This window comes from Palaemon carinicauda, chromosome 12 (genome assembly GCF_036898095.1).
Source record: "Palaemon carinicauda isolate YSFRI2023 chromosome 12, ASM3689809v2, whole genome shotgun sequence".
Lineage (NCBI taxonomy): Eukaryota > Metazoa > Arthropoda > Malacostraca > Decapoda > Palaemonidae > Palaemon > Palaemon carinicauda.
The window spans coordinates 69,918,373-69,925,872 of record NC_090736.1 but is presented as its reverse complement, the minus strand read 5'-3'; the positions used below and the strand labels follow the sequence as shown (position 1 = coordinate 69,925,872).

The 7,500-nt window shown below is 35.4% G+C and overlaps 1 pseudogene; it reads right to left on the bottom strand.

The window, feature by feature from the left end:
• LOC137650883 (neuronal acetylcholine receptor subunit alpha-10-like) overlaps positions 1–7,500 on the bottom strand; it is a 56,089-nt pseudogene that overhangs the window by 7,856 nt on the left and 40,733 nt on the right.

Here is a 7,500-nt window from a genome sequence, read left to right as displayed (position 1 = left end):
AACTACTGGACACTTTCGAGTTTAATTGGGGCTTGAACTACCGTCCAACAGATTGCGAGATAGGGACGTTTATCATGGGATACCACAACCCTAAGTCAGATATTCCACGGAAATATTCAACTCCTGTTTTGTCAATCACAATTACCCTCTAGATTTAGATATAATTAAGGTCATAACTATCTCTTGGTAACTCTTACGTCTATAATTACTGTATTCTGTAAAAAACGTACTGAAATAAATAATTCTTTATCATAGTCTCCTTTTAAAAAATCTTATGTATATCCTTTGTTGGAACTCACGTATTCCCAACAAACAAGTCCTTCTCTGAGACCCTTTTGATAAAAATCTACATTCATATTCATTACTAACGGTTGCCAATTGTATTATCATTATCATTACTAGCTAAGCTGCAATCCTGGTTGGAAAAGCAGGAAGAAATAAGCCCAAGGGCCCCAACAGGGAAAATAGCCAAGTGAGGAAAGAAAATCAGGAAACAGTTAGAATAGTGTGCGTGAGTGTTCCCTTCAGCATGAAAATTCTAATCCAAGGCAGTGGAAGGCCATGGTACAGAGGCTATGGCACTACCCAAGACTAGAGAACATCGGCTTGATTTTGTAATGTCCCTCTTCTAGAAGAGCTGCTCACCATAGCTAAAGAGTTTCTTCTACCTCTGGAGTGAAGAAGAATTTTTCAGTTACCTTAGTGTTGTCAGATGTATGAGGAAAGAGGAGAATGTGGAAAGAATTTGCCAGAGTATTCGTTGTTTCGATGTATGTGTAGGCAAAGGAAAATCAATCGTAATCAGAGAGTGATCCAATGTAGTACTGTATCGACAGTCAAAGGACTCAATAACTCTCTAGCGGTAGTAGCTTAACGGGTGGCTGATGTCTACATTTCCATGTAAATTACCCAACACAACTACCCTTTCTCGTTTCTGTAAGTTAAGTAACATTACAACAGTAGCCAGACTTCATTTTACGTACGTACTATTTATTATTATTATTATTATTATTATTATTATTATTATTATTATTATTATTATTATTATTACACAGCAGCCAGACTTTATTTTACGTACGGACTATTTATTATTATTATTATTATTATTATTATTATTATTATTATTATTTGCTAAGCTACAACCCTAGCTGGAAAAGCAGTATGCTATAAGCCCAAGGGCCCCAACAGGGAAAATAGCCCAGTGAGGAAAGGAAATAAGGAAAAAACTAAAAGAAGTTTATACATACATACCTTACTTCAACCCTTTCCAAGTATTCTTTTGAAATAAGGGTTGGAGAATTGTAAATACTTTGACCAGAAATAAACCAGTAGGGGAAAGATTCAGCCCATAGAATTTTGTAAACAATAAAAGCAGAAAGTAACAGAGAAGAGAGACAAGATATACAATGGTTGTGACAAGGGAGTTATTTTATAGAAAACGGAGATCCTCCATCTGAGTAAAAAATGCCAGTAAAGTTTTAGCGACACATTTCGGAAGTGCCAAGAGAAGCAACACAGGAGTTTTGGAGAGAGAGAGAGAGAGAGAGAGAGAGAGAGAGATCTATTGGATTAAAAGCCATATTCTTAATGTTAGTGAACTGGATAGAAAAAGCAGGTTATAGTTTTGTTAGTGTAACTAATACTGCTCCAGCCAGATAGGCACATCATCTCGCCATATGTAATTACACATCTTCCGTGGAAATGCTCAAGACGTTAGTTACTGAGGATCATATGTAAATGAGCTGTCATAATAAATCATACAGAAGGCTGAGGTGAAGGATGCTGTTTATCCAGTGTTGTCAGAAGGATAGGAGAGCTGGGCAATATGCAGAGGTTGGATTATTCAGTGACCGCAAAGGATATATTTTAATGTCTGACATCCATCTGGATTGGTTAGTTATCGAAGGGATCTATAACTTGAGCAATATTATTTCAAATGTAAGTTTCCGCCTTTGGTAACCTGACTATTTCAAAGGTTATTATGGACTACTACCCACCAATACACCTGTCTCTAAATTGGTACCAGCGTCTTTTGGGGTCAATAATAGGACATATGACTAGTAAACTCGTCTCCTTAGGAGGAAAAAAGGGTAGAAAGTCGTATTGTGATATATATATATATATATATATACTATATATATATATATATATATATACATATATATATATATATATATATGTATATATATATATATATATATATTTATACATACATACATACATATATATACATATATATATATATATATATGTGTGTATATATATAAGAATACACACTGTTTATATACGATTATACGAGTACATATGATATATATATATATATATATATATTTATTTATATATATATATATATATATATATTATATATATATATGTATGTGTGAATATATATACATATATATATATATATATATATATTATTTGTGAATTAATAAAAACATTGATACAATGGTCTCAAAATTATAAAAGATTATGGCATTTAAGGATATTTGAATGATCTATTTTGAATAAACTTACACATTCAAATGTACGGACTAGTGTGAATGGCAAAGGAAATTTCAGGCAATCGTAAGTACTTAATTATGTAAGTTTGAAATGATTGAAGTGTTTTAATAAAAAAAAATTTATCCACTAATCTGCCTTAATGGGATCCCCAATCCCAACTCCTTGCTATACGGGCTAAAACTATTTAATTCAGAAGTATCTCTACTTACTTAGAATACATCAGCAGAAAGGACCAACCGTCTTGAAAAAAATGGCTGCCATCTTAGATTTTCAATTAGCCAATCGGAGTGATTTGATTACTATCTTTTCTAGGACTATTTTTGCTTATATCTTTATTTGCACGATTCTTCTTAAAAGCAGCTGTTATCTGTCTTACACGCAATACTTATATTGCTTCTATCTGCTGTACCACAAAACTGACATAATGAACTACAAGAAAGGAAACTTGTTTACCTGGTATCCGTCATAGGTCCATGAAGCCCATTTCATCTTGCTCGACTGGATATCAAAGGGGAAATGCTCCACGTTCATGTCACAGGAGGATCTGTAGATGCCGTGCGAGAGCCATGTCACTTCTCCCGCCGAAGTCACGATGACGTTCGTGTCAATGGTGGCTGACGTATACTGGGAGTCGGCGCTGGCGAGGAAAATGAACACGGTGGTGATTAGAATGATGGTGAATTACTCTATAATGAGGAGAAGGAAGAAAGGAAATTGCAATAGAAAAAAAGGAAATGATTCCAATGGTTCCAATTCCAATACTGTGATGTTGGAATGTGGCTGAATATGACAAAATAAATCCCGATTATTTTGACGTAGAGATGTGGCAATATAAAGAGGAAATGTGGAATTATTGAATCAGGCAAGTAGGGTAGATGATTTTAATTAAAGAATAATTAATTCCATGTAATCCCGCAAAAAACGTTATGTATAAATGGAAACTCTCTCTCTCTCTCTCTCTCTCTCTCTCTCTCTCTCTCTCTCTATATATATATATATATATATATGTATATATATATATATATATATATACATATATATATATATATATGTATATATATATATATATATAGAGAGAGAGAGAGAGAGAGAGAGAGAGAGAGAGATAGATAGATAGATAGATATCTTCAAATACGTCATATATTTTGATATATTAATATGTGGATTCTCTTAACAACCCAAGCGGAACCACTCAAAGACAGTAGCCTCTAACCGGCTGGGAATCGAACCCTGGTCCAGGAAACTTGTAACAACAGTGACATACCACTTAGCCCAGAAGAAAGATAAAAGTGAATTAATACAAGTTAATTACAAGTTTCCTGGACCAGGGTTCGATTCCCGGCCGGTCAGAAGCTATTGTCTCTGAGCAGTTCTGCCTGGGGCTCTGATCCCGAGGTCGGTAAGAGAATCCAGACATTAATGTATCAAAATATATGACTTATTTAAATATGAAAATCACGTCTGGATGTACAAAATTTATCATTAATCAAATGCCAAGTACACATATACCAACTAGCTACGATGGTGAAGATGGGTTGATTTAAATTTTAAGTACAAAAAAACCTAAATTCGACAAGTATAAGTACAGTAGAAATGTCATTGACTTTTATCTTTCTTCATGGCTAAGTGGCATGTCACTGTTGTTACAAGATTCCTGGACAAGGATTCGATTCCCGGCCGGTCAGAAGCTATTGTCTCTGAGTGGGTCCGCCTGGGGCTCTGATGCCGAGGTCAGTAAGAGAATACAGACATTAATGTATCAATATATATGGCTTATTTGAATATGAAAAACACGTCTAAATGGGGAAAATTTATAAATTTATTATATATATATATATATATATATAAATTTATATATATATAATGTGTGTGCGTGTTTGTGTGTACGTGTGTGTCTGAGTGTGTCTGTGATTCAAGATAATTCAATTTAGACTTAATGTTCTTTGACCTATATCTTTGTGAATTAGTAAGGCCTTCCTTCTGCTAACATATACACATGTGTTAGATATATATGTAGATATGTACATATGTATTATTAATCGTTGAAACGATCTCTTTACCTCTCGATTTCCACACTTGATGCACTAAACTTTGAATCCAGATTAAACCTGAGATTAAGAAAACATGAAGACACGAATTCATGTTCAACATATTAGTATTAACGATATGTAACCACATTTGGCCTACAGCTGCTTGTATTTTTTTTTTTTATTTGACATATTAAAAACCTTCGAACCTTCGTTATTTATTGTATTAGTGTACTCTGGTTCACAGAACTCTGTTATATGTAACTAGTCTTTTCTAACTTATTCTTACATATTTGAAACACGTCGCTATCAAATTTATCCATATATCATAAACACAAACATTTTGCAATATCTAAATCCCTTACTAATTTCCAATACCATCGAAACTACATAATATGACAATCAACTCATCAAAATTACCAATGGAACCTAATCATTCAGCAATATTTTGACCATGTTTTCAGATTTCATGGGGCCACCAGGCCCTTACATTTCGAATTTCCCATCAAATTTACATAATTTTCCACCTTTGTCATTTTAAACGTCTTATGATCTAAGACCTGCATCTTCGGGTACAACGTATTTATCTTAATATAAAGTTTTTACGAAGTCAGTACATGATAATATATATTTCTTTTTTACTCGGGCTCAGTTTCATTATTCATCCATTAAAAGAAAAAAAAAAACATTCTGAAGAAATTGTAAATTCCTCACATGACCCAGTTAATTAGTCTTCTCACAACACACGAAATAACGAGTTATGGCTTCTCACAACACAAGTAACAACGAGCTACAACTGTTCACAGCACACATACAAATGACTACAGCTTCTCACAACACATGTATAAATGAGCTACAACTTCTCACGATACATATACGAATGAGCTACAGTTTCTCACAACACATATACAAATGAGCTAAAACTTCTCATAGAACATATACGAATGACTATGGCTTCTCATAACATATGTATAAACGAGTTAAAACTTCTCACCACACATATAGGAATGAGCTACGGTTTTCCACAACACATGTACAAACGAGCTACAACTTCTCACAGCCCACATATCAATGACTACAGCTTCTCATAACACGTGTAAAAACGATCTACAACTTGTCACGACACATAAGAATAAGCTACGGTTTCTCTCAACACATGTATAAACGAGGTTTAACTTCTCACGACACACATGAACAAGCTATGACTTCGCATGACACACAAATGAACGAGCTACAGGTTCTAACAATACATATACAAAGGAGCTATGACTTCTCACGACACAAGTACAAATGAGCTAAGGCTTATCAAAACACATGGTCAAACGAGCTACAACTTCTCACGACATACATACAGATGAGCTACTACTTCTCACGATGCATATGCGAGCGAGCTCTAACTTCTCATGACACATGTACGAACGAACTACGACTTTTCCGACACATGTGCAAACAAGCTACTACTCGTGAAACACGTGCAAATGAGCTGACTTCTCATGACACACTTGCCAACAAGTTACTGCTTCACATGACACACATGCAATGGAGCTATGATCTCTCCTGACACACGTACTGTATGAACAAGTTACGTATTCTGACCATAGATAAGAATGACCTACTTCTTCTCACGGCACGTGAGAATGAGCTATGACTTCTCTCGAAGCACATATGAACAGGCTTAAACTTCTCATGGCACACATGCGAACGAGATACGACTTCTAACAACGCTTGTATGATCGATATGAATTCTCTCACCAAACATATAAATGAACAATGCTCACGGCATGAACTAACAAGCTACGACTTCTCACGACATACAAACCTACGAGCTACGTCTTTACACAACACAAGTGCAAATGAGCTACAAGTTCTCACGACACATGCACGAGCGAAGAGCATCTTCTCACGACACACTTATGAACGAGCAACAACTTCTCATAATACCATGAACGAGCTACAACTTCTCACGACACACATACGAACAAGCTACGTCTTCTCATGACACAGTATGAACAAACTACGTCTTCTCACAACACAAGAAAAAACGAGCTACATCTTCTTACGACACATGAACGAACAAGCTACTACTTCTCATGACACACGTACAAACTAGCTACTGCTTTTCATAACAAACGTATAAACGAGCTACGTATCCTCCCAGCACATGTACAAACTAGCTATGTATTCTTAAGAAACACATACGAACGAGCTATGTCTCCTCATGACACATGTATGTATGACCTATGATTTCTAAAGGCAAACATACAAATGAGCTACTAATTGTCACGACAAACGTGCGATTGAGCTACGGCTTCTCACAACATATGTAAAAATTAGCTATGACTTATCACAACACACGCGTAAACGAGATATAACTTCTCACAACGCACATATGAATGAACTACTACCTCTCAAGACTCACCTATGAACGAGCTACGTCTGTTTAAGACACCGGAACGAGTGGCATTTGGAAATCCCCATGTATGTACGAGTCTCTCCCCATATAAATACAGTCCCTCTCCCATCCAGGTAACTTGAGGCAGCCAGATATATTTTTGGTCCATCGTTTGACTTTCCTCAGACATTTCAACTTTAAAACCATAAAAACTCAAATATAAACACCCAGGGCCACAACTATTCAAGAACATATTTCTATCCCACTTTTTTGTCAGTGTTTCGCAGAGAAACTTGCTTCTCCCTCTCTCTAAAAACATATCTCCACTGTTTTTACCGATGGATGTCAGTTATATATATTTCATTCTGATGATAAATGATTAAGGATGGCATATAGAGGTAGATGGCTTAATGAGATAGATAAATAGATTGATGAATGAACGAATGAATAAATGAATAGAAAAACGCTTTAAAAGTAAATGAATAAATAAATAATAGGGGCGTAAGAGAGTCTTTTTGGGTGACTTGGGGCTAAAGTTTGAGAAGTCCCTGACAACGGGGGTTCTGAGGTCCCTAT